Source organism: Tupaia chinensis, unplaced genomic scaffold (assembly GCF_000334495.1).
Source record: "Tupaia chinensis unplaced genomic scaffold, TupChi_1.0 Scaffold000452_1, whole genome shotgun sequence".
In the NCBI taxonomy this organism is placed as follows: Eukaryota; Metazoa; Chordata; class Mammalia; order Scandentia; family Tupaiidae; genus Tupaia; species Tupaia belangeri.
In genome coordinates this window covers 2,315,979-2,335,221 of record NW_006159959.1, presented here as the reverse complement: position 1 = coordinate 2,335,221, position 19,243 = coordinate 2,315,979, and positions in this window count along the sequence as shown.

The window sequence follows — 19,243 nt, the reverse complement described above, 5'->3', positions numbered from 1 at the left end:
CTGGACAATGGAACAGAATGGAAATCCCAGAAATAAACAACAAAACATACAGGCAATTGACTTCTTAACAATAATTATTTTATTTAAATTTATTTATTCATTTAATTTGACCAAAGAGGAACAGAGTGACAGTGAGAGAGAGGGAAAGTGAGAAAGCAAACCTCCAGGTCAAGGACTTGAACCATGTTTGGCCATGTGGAAGACTAGCACCCTCAAAAACCATGCCACCTGCTGGCCTTAGGCAATTGATTTTTGACAAAGAGCACCATTAGTAGGGGGAGAAAGTTTCTTTAACAAATGGTGCTGGAAAAATTGAATATCCACCTGCAAATGATAAAGCTGGACTCCTATCTCTGACAGTTAACACAAATTACCCCAAATAGAATCAACAATTTAAACCTAAGACCTCAAACTGCAAAACTACTGATGGGAAAGCACAGGGAAACTCTTGGAGACATAGGAATAGACAAAGACTTCTTGGACAAGATCCCAAAAGCACAGGTAATAATCCCCAAAATAGATGAATGGAACTGCATTAGATTTAAAGTTTCTGTACAGCAAAAGAAACAATAATTACAGTGAACTGACAACTCTTGGAATAGGAGAATATATTTGAAACTATGCCTCAGATAAGGGACTAATAACCAGAATACCAAGGGAACTCTAACAGCTTACCTGGAAAAAAAAAAAAAAAGACAAAACAAAACAAAGCAAAGCAAAACAAAAAAATCAAACCAATGAAATGATAGACAAATAAGCTGAACAGGCAACTCTCTAAGGAAGATGTATGAACAACCAAAAAGCATATGAAAAAATGCTTAACATCTCTTATCATAAGGGAGATACAAATCAAAACTACCATGAGATACTATCTACCCCTATCAGAATAGCTAAGATTAAAAAAATAGAGTGGTAAGTGCTGGTAAGTCTATGGAGAAAAGGAAACTCTTTTATACTGTTGGTGGGAATGTAAATTAGTACAATCACTGTGGAGAGCAATATAGAGGTTCCTCAAAGATTTACAAGTAGAATTACTGTATGATCCAGCAATTCCACCCCTGTGTATCTATCCATTAACATTCAAAGTTATATCGATATTTCTGGACTTGTTCCTTTCATTGTTAGCCATTTTCTTGTTTGTTTTTGTTCTCTTATTTCTGTCTGTCTGACTTTAGTTTTCCTTGCATAGCACTTCTATCAGAACATCTTGAAGAGCTGGTCTGGACTTGGTAAATTCTTTCAGGTTTTGCTTATCTGAGAATGTTTTTATCTTTTCTTCCCCTATGAAGGATAATCTTGCTGGGTACAGTAATTTTGATTGCAATGGTTTCTTATTAAACATTTTAATATATTTCCCCAATCTTTCTTTGCCTACATCAACGTTAACCTGATGGGATACTCTTTGTAATAACTGACATTTTTCTCTTTCCAATCTTTGTCTGTGGTTTTGGCCAATCTAGCTATGGTATGCCTTGGAGAAGATTTTCTTGGGTCAATTCTTTTTGGCGTCCTTTGTATTTCTTGGGCCTGGATATTTGAATGCCTCTTTAGGTTCAGAAAGTTTTCTTCCAGGATTTTATGGAATAAATTGTCAATGCCCTTATTATTTTCCTCACCCTCTAGAATACCAATTATTTTGATGGATGGGTGCTTAACGGTATCTAGTATCTTTTGTGTATTGTTCTCATTCTACTTGGATATTTTGTCATTCTGATAATTTTTTCTAGGTCAGAAGTACTGTCTTCTACATCTGAGATTCAATCTTCTGTGTGGTCTAATCAACTTTTCATACTTTCGTGGAAGGTTTTGATTTCCTGTATTAAAGTATTCATCTCTAACAATTCTGTTTGATTCTTTTCTTATGGTGTCTATTTCTTCTTTCAAATTGTGAAAGAATTTCCTCATCTCTTGAAGCTCATTGTCTTTTTTCTCTTGCATCTTCTGGAGTCTGTTGTATCTTTTCTCTTGCATCTCATTTAGTTTTGTTACTATAAATATTCCAAATTATTTATCTGACATTTCCACGAGTACCGTAGCATTATCTTTGGATGATGAGAAATTGATATTTTTCCCTTGGGGGAGAGATATTTTCTTGTTTTCTCATATTTTTGTGCTTCTGTGATGGTTTCTAGTCATCAGGTGGATTATATATTTTTTCCTAAATTCTTCAAGTTAATTCTGAGTGTTTGAGGGCAAACAGGAGGATCTGATTGGTGAGCTCTTTGCTGCTCTGCCTCAGCCTGCAACCTGCACTGTTGTCTCTGGACTTGGATGATTCAAAGTCTTCCCAATTTCTAGAGAATAGGTACACCTGGGGCTGAGCAGCTGATCTTCAATTGAGGAAGACAGAAGGGATTGCACAGAGCACAACACATGCCACCCATTTCAGGAAATCCTGAAGTCTGAGAATTCAGAGGCATGTAGCAGGGGATGAGCCACAGTCTCTCTGCAGCTCAGTCTCCCTGTTGCCCAGTGTAGCCAGACTCATCACTGAGGTGGATTTTCCAATGGTGTGAGGAGCAGGGGAAGGAGGGCTTCTCCAAGCCCAAATTAACATACCTGAAAGTTCAAAGGCATATGGGGAAGAGGATGAACCACAGTCTTTGCAGTAAAGTCTTCCAGTCACAAACGGCTCACCATACAGCAAGGTCCATTTCCACGGTGGATGTCCCAATGGCACAGGGATGTTCGGTTGCTTTTTTTTTTTTTTTTTTTTTTTCCATTAAGGACCAGCTGAAGAATCTAATGAAGCTTGGTAGTTAATATTTGTTGGAGTATATGAGCAGCCAGGTATTTAATGTGAGAGAATTTTGGGGAGGCTCTTGTTTGGGCGTTCTTAAACCATCCATGGCTCTTCTTCTTGTTCCAACTTGAAGATCACCTTGAGTTCAGTCATGCAGTGCCCCTTCAGTATACTAAATCCAAGTCCATAGTATAAGGGTGGCATCTTCCCAGATCTTTAACCATCATAAGCTTGGCCAGATTTTCTCTAGTCACTCTTCCTTTACTCTCCTTACACAATTGGCATTATTGACTTTTCTAATTTTGCTTATATCTGATATAATATTGTAAATATGTTTATCTATTGTCTTCTCACTAGAATATAAAGTACAAAGATGTTATATATTTATTTTCATCACTGTATCCAAAAAATATTTGGAAGAATGCTAGGCTGAAATAAAGCACTGAATAAATGTTTGTTGAAATGAATGAATACATCTATCTATCTATCTATATATCTATCTATCTATCATCTATCTCATTTATCATCATCATCCATATGCAGTAGGTCATCAGCAAGCAATGTTGACTTCTTTTAAATATACCTAAAGGTTAGCAAAAGTTTATATATTAATTAAGAAAAAATTGTTTTGGAACCAGCAGTTAGCATAATGGTTATGTCGCTGGACTCCCAAGTAGTCAACCACAGTTCGCATCCCGGCCCCGGTGGCTTAAAACTCACGCCGGGCGCATGTGCGTGTGTGCCCAAGATCCCTAGAGGAGAATGGAGGAGAAGGGATTGCAGCATGGCCATCCCCCCTGGGAGGTGATTTCTCACTTTCTGTCTCTCTGTCTGTCTCTGTTTGTCTGGCAAGTGCATGCACCCTATGGCAATAACCTCTCCAAAAAAAAAATTAATTAATAACAATTTAAAAATTTTAAAAAAGAAAAAATAGTTTTGAGATTTTGGGCCTTAGGGTGCATGCACTCACCAGAGAGAGAGACAGAGACAATGAGACAGAAAGTGAGAACTGCCCCCAAGGGGATCTTGGGCATGCATGCACATGTATGTGGCATGATTTTCAAGCCACTGGGTCTAGAACTCAAACCATGGTTCGTCATGTTGGAGTCCAGTGATGTAACAACTATGCCATCTCCTGGCCCCAATTTTTAAAAAAATAAAGTAGAAGTATGGGGCCAGCAGGTGGCATGGAAGTTAAGGTACTGAACTCCTCCTACACTGCCAGCTAGGCAGTTTGAGTCCTGGACCTGTTTCTTTTTCCCTCTATCTCTCTCAATCCCTCTTTCTATCTCTCTTAGCCTCTCTCTGGTGAATACACATACTCTATAGCAAGAACTTAAAAAAAGAAAAAAGTAGAAGGTTACTTTTTATTATAAATTATCTCAGAAAAAACATGCTGATACTTTAGAATTTAGGTCCCTATTAGTCTAAATCTTTTTTTTCAAACTTGTTTTACACACACATATAGCTGTGCCATGATTGTTTTCTTTGTTTAGGGCATAACCTTTGATATCACTGTCTATACTACAAATATCTGTGAAACCCTGGTTACTTTGAGATTTTAACATACCTTTGAAAAATGAGTTTTGCATATTTGTTTCCTAAAATATTATTATGAAAGCAACCCATTTACAAACTAAAAATTAAATAATAAGAGTCACAATAGAAGAACAGCTTTCCCTTTCTAGATTTCTGTTCCTTTCTTTATAATTGAATCATAATCCATAATTTATTTCATATTCTAAAAGAAAAAATCATTCTACTTGCAATTATTTGTTTTATATATTATTTATATATCTATTGAAAACAAATAGAGAAGAAACATTTGATTTGTTTACTTGGTAAATTACATAGAGAGCTTCTTATCTCGGATGATATACATTAATCTCATTATTTTCAGTATTGAATATAATTTTTTTGGCCTGATTATACCATGATGTTTATAAGGTTCTATGTTAAAAAGAATTAACAAAATTTATCTTTCTTATTTTTTATGAGCAAAATTGACATTAACAGGCCAGCTGGTGGCATGGTGGTGAAGGTAGCTAGATCTCACATGGCTGCGTGGTTTGAGTCCTGGACTCTATGGCCCGAAAAACATGTGGGTACATGTGAATGCATGCCCAAAATTCAAAAAGGTGGAAGAAATGGAGAGTGGATTGCAGCATGACCACCATCCTTCATGAAGAGTGTTTTTCCATACCCCTCTTATGTTAACATATTTATGTATATATGTATATATATGTATATATATTATATATGTGTGTATGTGTATATATCCCATTAGCAGAGCTTCTGCCAAAGGGCCATCCACACCACAGCTCCTTTAGGCTTCTTGTTTAACTTCAATCTCCTCCTCATCTTTACGTTTTGTTTAGAGTCAAGTACACAGTTCTCACATAATAAATGTTGACTAATAACTTGACCAATGTCTACAGTGACACAAATGTGGATTTTTGTAATGTTAATGCAGAAAGTAGGAACTGAAGAAGGTGAACTATTTAATTTACAATATTAAAATATCTATAATACAGTTCAAGTCACGATGTCCTTTATACGTTTCTTAGGACAACAATTCTAAAAAAACAATAGGTATTATTGTATTTATCAAAGCAAAAAGACAAAATTTAAAATATCCTTAACATTGGGACTGGCAGATGGCATGGGTTAAGGTGTTGGACTCTCACATGGTCGACTGTGGTTTGAGTCCCAGACCCAGCATCTTGAACATCACACCAGGTATATGTACATGCGTATACAATATCCTGAGAGGAGAATGGGGAAGAAGGAATTGCTCCCTGGCCATCCTCTCTGGGGTATGATTTCTTATTTTCCCTCTCTGCCTCTCCTTAGCAAGTGCACATAACCTAAAAAAAAATTATACTATGATTACCCATATATAGACACAGTCGTGGTTTGAGCAACTAACCTTTCAGATATAAGCAAGCATGCACACACACACACACACACACACACACACATGCCATAAATCCTTTTTTAAAATTTTTAAATTTTCTTTTGCCAGAAGATAGGTGCATTAACATGTATATATGTGATAGATTAAGCATCTCCCAAAGAGGCCCAGTCAGCTACCCTTTCTTCCTTTATTTTTCCATCATATAAGGATCTTGAGCACACATGCTTGGCATGTTTTTAAAGCTTCAGGAACCAGATTCAAACCATGATCGGCCAGACAGTACCTGGTTCTCTCAGCATAGGTATCAATCACCATGCTAAGGGGTGAGCTAAAGAATATAAATCTTTACAAATATAATTTCTGAGTTTGTTTTGAGAAATAATTCTCAATTTCCCTCAAAAAGAGCTTGGGCTAATTTATATTCCCATAAAGTTTATGCAAGACTATCTTACCATTTCTCTCTTCTGTTCACAATTTCCTCCAGCTTTACTGACCTTTTAATTTAACTATTTTATTATATCACATCTGAGCACCATATACTCCAGTGTAGAATTAACACTTTTCTAATAACTTATTCCATTTATATTTATTGAAACCATATTGGCTTAATTTTAGAACTGACAATTCTTTTAAAATATGCTTTGTTTTTTGCAGATTTCCTTTTTATCTTTTTTCCATTATACTGTAATTTGTTGTGGTGGTTTTTCTTGGTTTTCTGTTTGATTACTTTTTTAAATGCAAAACTGTAAAAAAACAGTGAAACTGTCCCTTACTGTATCTATTTTCATCATGCCTTTGCTTTACTCATTGCATAGATCACCAGCAGTCATAATTTACTGTTGGCTTCACTAAAACATAATTCCTATGAAAGTTTTATGCATATTTAGCAAATGTCAGCATTCCCAGGATTTTGATCAATGATCACCAAAAGTGATGGTTGTATAAGTGAATCAATAATAACTCAGGGTTCAGGCAGTGGTGCAGTGGTGATACAACTGGACTTACATGACAATAGTCCTATGTTCACTTCTCGGGACCTCCCTAAGCCTGCCAGGTGTAGACAGGTATCCATAATTATGGCTGGGGAAGACAGTATGTTGTGCAGCATGAAGATCGTATTAGGGTACCTGTATCTCTGCCTCTGTCTCTCTCATGAAATAAATAATATTTAAAAACTTTTAAAATAATGTATCAGTAATACTCAATAGGTATTTGACAAATGGTGATCACGCCTCTCAACCAAATATCCTAAGTGTGTACACAGATGAACATTTAGTGTTAGGTGGACAGTTTATTACACCTTGATTCAGTAGAAAATTTAGGAAGAAAAAAAGTTTCAATACATTATGATATCTGGATACAAACTCTCACAAGTTCTGAAATTATAAACATGAGTACAACACAGTTCTAATATTCAAGATACTTACAATATAAGGGAATATGTAAGACTATATGCATACAATATTATATGTAGAAATTTATCTGTTGATGATAATATGTATGGTGATTTTTGATTGACCATTATACGGTGTATTCAGGATGGGAAAATTTATTTGGTATGCTGTAATGATACACAGTGATTTAAAGTAAAGTAAATAGCAGATGAATATTACACACAGTGATTGAGTGTAAAAAAATAATAAATAAACTATTTTAAATATCTCATGCTAGATAACAGTACCTTTGAGAGCTAAGATTATGATTGTTTTCATAATCAATTTTCTTACTAACTCTAGTACAAAATAGTCCATCATTGCTCAGTTGCACTTACTCTTTCTTGTCAGCATTGTCCTTTTTATTGACAAATTACAACAAACTATAATCACCCACCAACATTCTGTCAAAGTATTCTCCCTACCAAAGGACATTAAAATTCTATACCACGCAGACAACATCAGCAGCTTCTCACTTTTTATACACAGCTTTTCAAGAATATGAAATAAGTAGGTGGTTCTGCATTTTTAAATCTAAGTATTTTGTTCTTGGTCCTTGTTATTAGGCCAAATCTTTCAAAGGACATTTTGTAAATAAGACAGAATTTAGGAAACCATTTATTTTAAAATCTACCACAATTAATTGTTTACATTGAAATAAGCATACAATTATCTGGTTCCTACTTCATCTCATCCACCTCTAAGCACAAAATTTATTATAATGCAAATTGCCATTGTTGAGATATTTCTTTTTATCATTATAAAATGAAAATCTTTAAGTCTTCATTTTTCAAATACAGTATCTCAGTCATTTATGTAATAGCAGTGCTAGGCTATGCTACTAATACTGCTATATTCACTGTAATTGAATTCACTAGAATTGCAAGCTGTTAGGACTATCAAGTACTCAATCAGAAACTTCCCATATGTCTCAATTAAAATGTGGCAGTTCCACAGGATAGGTAAATATGCACACTTTTGAGTCATCTGAAACTCCAAACTTGGTTGTCAAAGGTGTAATTTTACAACTTTAACTGTTAAGAAAAATATATCTGTAATAGATTTTATTCATCCAAAATTTTGGTGATATCTCACCTACTCCTACAGAATAAAACCACGTCAAGATGAGTGGGGCTTGTGGTCTTTATCTTTTATCGATTATTCATAGAGTTTTTTTTAACATTGTCTGTGTTAAAGTTAAATCATAATTCTGATCTTATTGTGCTAGAAAATATGTGCTGAATTGAGAGTTTAAGTGATAATTACTTGATAGCTCTTTTAATTTGATTGCTTTCAGGATCAGATCACATACAGCAAAAATACTTTTTCATTATTTTTTTCCCCTGGTGTTACTTTTTTTTTTTTTTTTGCCTTAGGGCACATGCCCTTGCTGGAGAAAGAGAGACAGACTTAGTGTGTAGAAAAGTGAGAAATAACTTCCCAGGAGGGATGTCCACACTACAATCCCTAGTTCTTCATTCTCTTCCTGGCATCTTGGAAGTGCACACACATGCATCCAGTGTTATTTTTAAGCCACTGGTTCCAGGATTCAAACCACGGTCAGCCACATGAGAGTCTAGTAACATAACCACTGTGGCATCTTCTGGTCCCCTGATGTTATGTCTTATTCTCATTTATTTTCTAACAACCAGAATTGTTTTTGCTGAACAAAGAGTATGATTTCATACAGATTGAACGTAAGTGTAAATATGTGTATATTTGTGTATTTTTTAGAGCTGGTTTACAGGTAGCTCTATTGGTTTTAGTATGCACATATGCACATATGTACATGGAAGCATAAGCATATATATGTAAAAGTTGCAAATAAAATAATACATATTTTTAATATTGTTATTTACCAATGTATCATTTATGCATTTCCAGAAATAGAAAAACAACTGTGATACATAGACACTAATTGCTTTATTCTAATATAGACTAAAATGAAATTCAGAAACTTGATCATAATCACTGTATTTGAAAATTTGCATTTTTTAACATTTTATTTGTGTGAGTACTAAGAAAATAGGTATTTAGAGACACTAATGTGGAAGTGTGCACAAGACAGCTTTTTGTTTAGAGCCTGCAGATTCAGGTGGCCAGAATTTAGTTATAAATGTTTCTAAGCTAATGCATATTCAATCTATTGAACATTTGGGATGTGTTTTTACTTTTATCTTCTAGAAATCTTTTTTTAAATACATTTTATTTCATTTTTTAACACATTCAATCCTATGTATCATTTAGCTTGCAAAGTAAATATCCCAACATGTATACATTTCTAACCAATCCAGTTGGGAATACTATACAAATCATCCTCACCAGACAATAACCCATCTTTCTGTCCTGCAAATGACCTGCCCCTCCATTTCTCTCTCTCCAATGTCCCTCCTCAGTCTCTCATTCACTCACCCTCTCCCCACACTGTATCTGGTATTTATAACCATTTTCTGTGTTTATATATCCTCTAGTCTTTCAGTTAAGGCTGTAGAGTTGGCATATATTAAGTGGAGACATACACTGTCTCTCCTTCATAGCCTGGCTTGCTTTACTTAGCAGTAAGTCTTCCATATTCATTCCCTTTCTGTCAAAAGCCAGAGTCTTGTTTTTTGTGGCTGAGTAGTAGTCCATAGAGTATAGGTGCCACACTTTTTCAATCCATTCATCTGTTCATGGGCATTTGGTTTGGTTCCATGTCTTAGCAATTGTGAAAAATGCTGCAATAAACATTGATGTGCAAGCCCTTTTCCAACTAAGTATTCTTCTGTCCTTTCAGTAGATACCAAGGAATGGGGTCGCTGGATCGTATGGTAGTTCTATTTGTAGGTTTTTGAAGAATCTCCATATTGTTCTCCATAGTGGCTGGACTAATTTACATTCCCATCAGCAGTGTAGGAGTGTTCCCCTTTCCCCCCACCCTCACTAACACTTATCATTTTTTGTTTTTGAAATCTTAGTCATTCTGACTGGGGTTAGGTGGTATCTCTATGGTTTCGATCTGCATCTCCCTTATAATAAGAGATGCTGAGCATTTTTTCATATGCCTTTGGCTATTCATCTATCTTCTTTAGAGAGTGGTTTTTCCAACCCTTTCTCCTATATTTTAATAGGAATTGATCATCTTTTTTCAGGACGGCTGCTTGAGGTCCCTGTGTATTCTTGCTATCAGTCCCTTATCTGACACATGGTTTACAAAAATACTTTCTCATTCTGAGGGCTGTCACTTCACACTGATTATTGTGTCCTTGGCAGTGCAGAAATTCCTTATCAGATGTAATCCCACCTGTCTATTTTTGGGATTATTGACTGTGCTTTGCGGGTCTTATTTAAGAAGTTTTTGCCTACCCCAACGTCTCTCAGAGTTTGCCCCAGTGTTTTCCAGCAATAATTTCATAGTTTGGGATCTTAGGTTTAGCTCTTTGATCCACTTTGAGTTGATTTTTATCAATGGTGACAGGGAGGGGTTTAGATTTATCTTTCTGCAGGCAAATACCTAGTTTTTTCAGCACCATTTGCTAAAGAAGTTTTTCTTTTCCCACTGGATTGACTGGTACCCTTTGTCAAAGATTAGTTGGCTATATGTTTGGGAGTTTATTTCTGGAGTCTATTCTGTTTCATTGGTCTACCTGTCTGTTTCTGTGCCAATACCATGCTGGTTTGATTATCACAGCTTTGTAGTATATTTTCAGGTCAGGGAGTGAGATGTTGCCCAATCCACTCTTCTTGTGCAGGATTGCTTTGGCAATACAAGGTTCTTTTATGAGTCCAGATAAATTGTATGATTGTCTTTTCTAGATCTGTTAAGAATGTCTCTGGCACTTTAATAGAGATTGCATTAAATATGTAGATTAATTTGAGTAGAATTGCCATTTTGATTATATTAATACTCCCAATCCAGGAACATGAGATGTCATTCCACTTTTTTGTGTCATTTTCAATTTCTTTTTTTTTAGCTTCTCATAGTTTTTCTTGTGGAGGTCTTTAACTTATTTGGTTAGATTTATTTCTAGGTATCTTATACGTTTTGTGGCTATGGTAAATGGAATTACTTTTTTCAGTTCTATCTCAGTCTGCCTGCTGTTCGTATAAAGAAATGCTATAGCTTTCTGTATGTTGATTTTGTATCCTGAAACTTTACTGTATTAATTTATTACTTCCAGGAATGAATTTTTTTTCATGGATACCATTAGGTCTTCTATATATACAATCATGTCATCTGTAAATAGAGATAGCTTCACCTCTTCTTTTTCTATTAGAATGTCTTTTATTTTATTATTTTCTGATTGCATTGGCAAGGACATCCACTACTATATTGAAGAGGAGTGAAGAAAGTGGGTGTCCTTGTCTTATACCAGCCTTTAGCAGAAAGGCTTTCAGCTTTTCCCCGTTTGGGATGATGTCAGCTATGAGTTTTTCATGGAAAGCTTTTATTGTGTTAAGAAATGACCCTTCTATGCCAATTTTGCTGAGAGTCTTGATCATGAAGGGATGTTGTACCTTATCAAATGCTTTTTTTTTTTCTTCTTTTTTTGAAAGGTTTTTGCTATAGGGCGTGTGCACTCGCCAGAAAGACAAGAAGCAAAAAACCACCCCTGGGGGGATGGTCATGCCACAATTCCTTCTTCTCCATTCTCCTCTTGAGATATTGGGCACGTAGGTACACATCTGAAGTGAGTTTAAGCCACCGGGTCCAGGACTCAAAAGGAGGTCGACCACGTGGGAGTCCAGCGACAGCCATTACGTCAGCTGCTGGTCCGTCAAATGCTTTTTCTACATCAATTGATATTATAATATGGTTTTTATAACCACGTGGGAGTCCAGCGACAGCCATTACGTCAGCTGCTGGTCCGTCAAATGCTTTTTCTACATCAATTGATATTATAATATGGTTTTTATATTTCTTTCTGTCAAGATGGTGTATTACATATGTGGTTTTACATATGTTAAACCGACCTTACAACCCTGGAATAAAGCCTATCTGGTCGTGATTTATAATCTTTTTTATACGTGGTTGGATACAATTGGCTAGTATCTTACTGAGAGTTTTTTGCATCTATATTTACCAGAGATATTGGTTTATAGTTTTCCTTTCTTGCCCTGTTTTTGTCTGTTTTAAAGATAAGGGCGAAGGAGGCTTCATCGAATGAATTTGGATCCTTTTTGGATCTTTAGAAATAATTTGAGCAAAATGGGGGTTTTCTCTCTTTGAAAAGTTTTGTAGAATTTAGAGGTGAAGTCATCAGGGCCAAGGCTTTGTTGTTGTTGTTGTTGTTGGGAAGTTATTTATTACTGATTCAATCTCCTGGATTGTTATGGGTCTAGAAATCTTAAAGTTATAAGAACATCAAAGTATTTATATTGGAGATGTTCTCAGACAGAACTGCATTTTGATTTTTCTATGCCATCCACTAAGTTTCTCATCTGTGAAGGCATTTCTCTATATTGTACCTTTTAACCTGTTATAACAAGTTGTGTTTCTTTCTCCTTAACCTCAAAGTCGTAAAATATCTATTTGTGCTGTGTTTATCCTATTTTGAAAGTAAACATGCACCTCTCTTAACATTTGTCTCCAGTATTTTCACAGTCACTATATAATCTTTGCTTTTTTTGTGTGAGGAATCTGTTAATCTCTTGCTAACTTTATGTAATCAGACATACTTTATAAATATACAGTTTCTGAGGCTTCAACCCCTTTCCTCATGGAGTTTGCAATATAACCCATAAGGGAAATACCAAGATGCAGTCCTGGAACCAAGAGAATGGAGAAGCAGGTAATGAAGGCTTGTTACTTAGGTCGGGTTGGTAGGACCAATTTCTTGGAGATGATAATGTTAAAGTCAAAACCAGGAAGAGCATATGTCCATTAAAAATTTAAAAAAAAAAGAATGAAGTTGAGAAATAAAAGAAAAGAAAAAATAGAAAATTACTATGCTTATCTTAGGAAAAAAACAGAAAGAATGAAACTTTAGGCAGAAAAAAATAGCAAGAGTGGGAACATTTCAAACCAGAAAGAACACATGTACTGTCTGCTTTCTGCATTCAATAAAATCTCAATGAGATAAAAACTATAGTGATTCCATGCACTGCTGACCCCAGCATGATGCCCACTTGCAGAACAGGAATTTAATAAAGATTTGTTGAATAAACTTTACATGCATTGGAAACGACATCACCGCTCATCCCTGTGACTACTTTCCTTAACATTTAGAAACAGTAAACATATTTGGAACAGGAAAATTTATTTATTACTATATTTTTAGAATGTTGTAAATGTATTCTTAACTTTTATGATGGTCACATTTGTAAAGAAATTTATTTCATACATGAATATGTATATTTACTGATGTATACTTGCCAGTCTAAAAGCTTTATCTTGTCCTTTGTGTGAAACATAATTTTAATGATTTGGGGACATCAGTTTTATTTTTATTATTGTAAAATATACATTTCCTTTTGAAATTTATTTCAATTTCATTGCATAATATTGTTCCAGGACTATTCTCCTGGTTTTTTTACAAACTCTACATTTTAAACAGAGTTATTGGGTTATATTCCATGTTAAATAAATCACATGTACTCAAAGTGTGTCCAGAGTCTTACTGTATGTGTGCACCATTGACACAATTACTATAGCCAAGAAAAGGAGGATACCCAGCACCTTGAGGACTTTCCTTGTGCCCCATTGTAATCACTGCTTTCTATTCCATCCCCAACAGGCTTTGATTTGCTTTCTGTCAGAATGGATTCCTATTTCTACAGTTTCATTTAAATGGAATCATTCAACATGAACGTATTTCTTTTGGGGGGGGTTACTTTCATTCAGCATAATTATTCTGAAATGCATGTAGATTGTTTTTACATGCATCCATAGTTTTATCCTTTTAGTATTCTATTCTACACATATACCACAATTTGTTCACTCATTCACCAATTGATGAACATGTAAGTTATTTTTAATACTTAATACTATTTAATACAAATAGATATATGAGTGTGCTATGATTTTATTTTTCTTCAAGAAATACCTTGGAGTAAAATGGCTAAGTCATATGATAGACATACGTTTAAATTTTTGAAATATAAAATGTTTCCCTTATTCATAGTGCCCTATTCCAAACATATAGGTAATATATATATGATCACTGGTTTTTCCACATCCAGTGATATGGACAATCTTAAATTTTAGCCCAATGGAGAGTGTGTATGGTGAGATTCTACAGTGATTTTTTTTCATTTCAATTTCCATAACAGCTGATATATTAATATCTTACACTTTTTTAATCGCACTATCTTTACCAAAATGTTAAAATGTATGCCATTTTGGTTTTTGTTCATTAATTAGGCTATTTGTTGACAGTTGAGTGAAACCTTTTTACATATACTAGATACACTGTTGGCTCTATGTTTGTGTGTGTATGTATATGTACATTATATACACACACACAGACACACACATATGTATATATATATTTGCTGTTTGGGTTATCTTTTCATTAACTTGACAATGTATTTGAGAAATGAAGATTAGATTTGATGAAGTCAAATGCCCTGATTTTAAAATTTTGTTTTGAGTATTCTACTAAAGGTAACTTTGCTATATTGAACACATCAAAGATATTCTTTGATTACTTACAGAAGTTTTAGAACTTTTTTTCTTTTCTATTCTGTTTTATTTTCTGTAGAGAACGTGCACTTGCCAGAGATAGACAAAAAGTAAGAAGGCATGCTCCAGAAGGATAGCCATGCTGCAATCACAATCTTCTCTCCTCCGTTCTCCTTCTGGCGTTTTAGGGACATACATACATGCTCTCAGCATCTCTCGTAAGCTGTCAGGTCTAGGACTTGAACCATGCAGCTGACCATGTAGAATCTGGCCACCTTAACCACCAGGCCTCCAGTTGACCCTAGAGTTTTATTTCTAATATTATTTTTATTGTTCATTTAATTTGGTTTAGAACGTGATACAAAGAAAAAGAGAGGTTATTATTGTACATATGGCTGTCTAAATTCTCTATCAAAATTTATTTAAAAGTCTACCTTTCTTCATTGAGTGACTTGGTAACTTTGTTAAACATCAACTCCCTATAAATATTTGGATTTTCTTCTGGGCTTTCTATTCTGTTTCATTGTCAAAATATAAATATATGCCTATTTTTACCTTTAAATCCTTGGTGTAGACAACATAGCTTTTTGGTTAAGTCTTGAAATCTGGTATAAGTCATCTATTTTCTTTTCTTTCAAAGGTCATTTAAGGTATTAAAATTGTTTGTAAGAATATATTAGAACTAACTTCTCAATTAAAAGTTATTTTTCTCTTCTATCCTCCAATGTCTCTAGACCTAGAGCTGGTGCACAAGCACAGGTAGGACACACTGCCACTCTGCTCACTTACCGTGTCTTGTATTGTTTCCTTTTGGAATTCAGTTCATCACAGTTACCCAGAATATAATGCTCTGCTAGTTCTGTGGAAATTTGTAATTTTTGTTTTGATGTGGTTTTGTATTTCTCTTTTTAACCACATGAGAGCAGGTGTTTTGCATAAGTAAAAAAGCATCTGGGCCTTAGAGTTCTGAATAAAATCATTCAATTGTTTTGTTGTTGTTGTTGTTCTTTTTTTTTTTTTTGGAGGTTTTTGCTATAGGGCGCATGCGCTCGCCAGACAGACAGAGAGAGACTGAGAGATAGAAAGCGAGAAATCACTCCATAGGGGATTGGCCACGCTGCAATCCCTTGTCCTCCATTCTCCTCTCGGGATTTTGGGCATGCATGCACATGCGCCCGGCGTGAGTTTAAGCCACCGGGTCCAGGACGAGAACCGCGGTCGACTACATGGGAGCCCAGCGACATAGCCATTATGCTAACTGCTGGTCCCAAAATCATTCAATTGTTTTTAATGCCTACTGGTTAAGACAAGTCTTCAATTATTTCTGTCAATTTTAGCATGGTTTTTATCAGAAATGTATTTATTTTTACCAAATATTTATGTTAATCAATACTTGCAGAAAGACCTCACTTTGTATGTTTCCTTTGTGCAAAAATTTTAGTTATCAAGGTATAGTTAAAAGGCATCAGTGCCTCAACCACAAGGCTCAGTTTCAATGACCATGGTATATTAACTGTGCAGAATCACCTTTGCTGCTAGCTCTTTAATCCACAAATCATTACATAAATAACAGATTGCATATCATAATTAGTGACCAATTCACTACCTTTTTCAAAATCTGTCAGTGATTGGTCACCCTCCACCTCTTATTCATTTCACAGACTGATAGTATGCAAATAGTTGCATTCTCTTCAGCTTCCATAGTAAACTCAATTGACAGTTTTACAAAACAGAGGGAAAGATGGGCATCATCAGCAGATACAATGTAGCAAAAACCCAGGAAGTGATAATGCTGAAAGTTAAATTTGAACTGAACATTCCCGGAAGTAAATGGACTTAGAAAAGAAATAGCTGACTATGAGAAGGTTGATTATCTCCACCATGCAAATGCCTCTAGATATGAAGGCACAGGAACACACTGAAGGTGAATTTATCTCCATAAATAAGAAAAGTGACTGTGACAAAAGATGAAGGCTTCTTAGAAAATAGGACATCAGGGAAGAACCTCATGGTACCGGAACTCTCAGAGATACTCCAAATTACAAAAATGCAAAGGATAAAACATTGAACATGAACCTAAACTTATCAGTAAGCATGACACCACATTCATTTGCCTGCTACCTACCTATATAGTTACCTCATTATCATAAATTGTGCAATGAGACTTAGAAAGTGAGCAATGCTCAAAGTTCTCTATATAGCTGTTTTAGGGTAAAAAAAAAAATACATTGATTCTCCATGTTTCTGAAGTTTTAAATTACAGAGTATAAAAATATGTTTTACTATTCTTAAATTTTCCAGTACTTGATAACTGCCTGTAAGAGACTTTTTAATGTTTCAACAAATACTTCTAAAGGTCACAGAAGAATTACAATTTTTTCTATTGATGACTAAGATTGATTTGCATGACTTCAGCTTGCACAGTCATTGTAATGGTCCTGCACTGCTGTGCAAAATGTGGACTGCGTTAGTTCCTTACATGTAAGCTTTTAACTCCCTATTATGTGAAGTCATTTAACACTTTTTTTCTGTGTGTCAGTTTTCTGCACCTATTTACCTGATCATTGTTTTCCTCAGATATCTTGCTTCTAGTTCTATGCAAAGACTCAGTTTGTTTTTTGCTTACCCTCTCTATTTTTTATTTGTTTCCAGTTTCCATAATACTTCTATAATTAAATCATTCTTTTTTTCTACCTAGGTGTTTTCTCTATTATCTTTTTGAAAATTTAAAAAATAATAGCTCAATTGCTTTTGTTTATATTATTTCTTAATAAAGTGTCCTCTCATTTAGTAATTTTTTTTTTAATATTAACTTGGAAAACAAATTTTTTGGTATCCTTTGTCTGTTTCCTATTCTTTTTCAGCTGAAACAAGGTGAAATTATTGAAGTTGTAGATCTTTGTAGAGTCACAGTTTAATTCTTTTGTTGTTGTTATATGATGTGTGTGCTCATCAGAGAGAGAGTGAGAAAGAGAAAGTGGGAAAGAATATTGGAAGGGGAGCTAGTTGCATTTTGTGAAAAACTCAGTTGTTTGGGTCCAGCCTTCTAAGAATAGAGACCCACTGAGTCACAGAATGAAACCACAAACATACATAGAAAAAGAGAAGGTTTTTTTTTTTAAAAAAAAATGGAAAAGTGAAGGTTTTTTGTTTTGTTTCTTTTTGTTTCTTTTTTTTTTTTTGAGAGGTTTTTGCTATAGGGGGCATGCGCTCGCTAGACAGACAGAGACAAAAAGACAGAAAGCGAAAAAATCACCCCCAGGAGAGATGGCCATACTGCAATCCCTTCTCCTCCATTCTCTTCTTGGGATCTTGGGCACACACGCACACGCACCTGGTGTGAGTTTAAGCCACCGGGTCCGGGACTCGAACCGCGGTCAACTACATGAGAGTCCAGCGACATAGCCTTTATGCTAACTGCTGGTCCCTGTTTCGTTTTGTTTTATAACAGTAAAAGAAAACACTCCATTCGAGAAAGGTGTGTGAATGGGCTGCTGTTAGAAGTCAAATGGTTGGAAATGGGATTTGGTGTTACTTTTATTTTGAGATTTTTTTCATGAGTATTTAAAAGAAGAGGTCTGTTACTGTAGCAGGCTTCTTTCTCTGATTTCACTGGCTTTTGTCTGAGCTTCCTTACTTCTTGCCAGGTAGGGAATTTGATTGCTTAGTTATGCATGCCCTGTGTGGATTATGAAGGTACGAGCAGGTGCCTAGGGATGTTTGCCCATATTGGTTAATTGTCCTGAACAGGAAGTAGGATGCTGACTAAGCATCCTGGTGAATTCCTGTGAGTATATGCGGACTGGTGGGGGAAGATAATAACCTTTCCTAAGTTCTGTGATGAGTTCTTAGGTAATAAAAAGTAAGTCAGGTTTCCTTTTCTCTGTGCTGGGAGCCAAGAGCCAGGAGGGAGAGAGGAAGCCGTCCTGGAGGAGGGAGTACACAGCTGTATCTCCTGATAAGCTGTGATTGATGAGGCAGATATCCTTCTGCCATCATCTCAGCCGTGCATACTGGCTGGCTACCTGTGACAAACGCACTCCCAGGGGTCAGGACCATGGCCAATCCCTTCTCTTTCATTCTCCTCTTGAAATTTTGGGCACACACACCCATAAGCTCAGGTATTTTTCAAGCCAGTGGGTCAGGGACTTGAACTACAAAGTCAGCCATGTGGGCTCCAACCTCCCTAACTACCAGTCACAAGCTGGACTCAAGTCCCTATAAATTTTAAGATAACTCAAGAAGGGCTAGTTGTTGACCTAGTGGTAATGCAATCTGAACCCACATGGGAAGGCTAGGTTTAGCTTTCCCACGTGTTCATAATCTGCACTGTCTGAGGCTGGGTATGACTGCTGCCCAGGGACCCTGATGGAAATGTCTATTTCTCTATTTTTCTCTCTCACAGAATAAATAAACTTAAAAGAAAAAAAAATCAGGCGATATGTTTTATTCATGCCTGTGACACTAACTATATGATATTCTGATAACCACAATATTCTTTGAATCTGTTTTCGTTGCATGTGTGTGAATTTAAAGGACTTGACAGT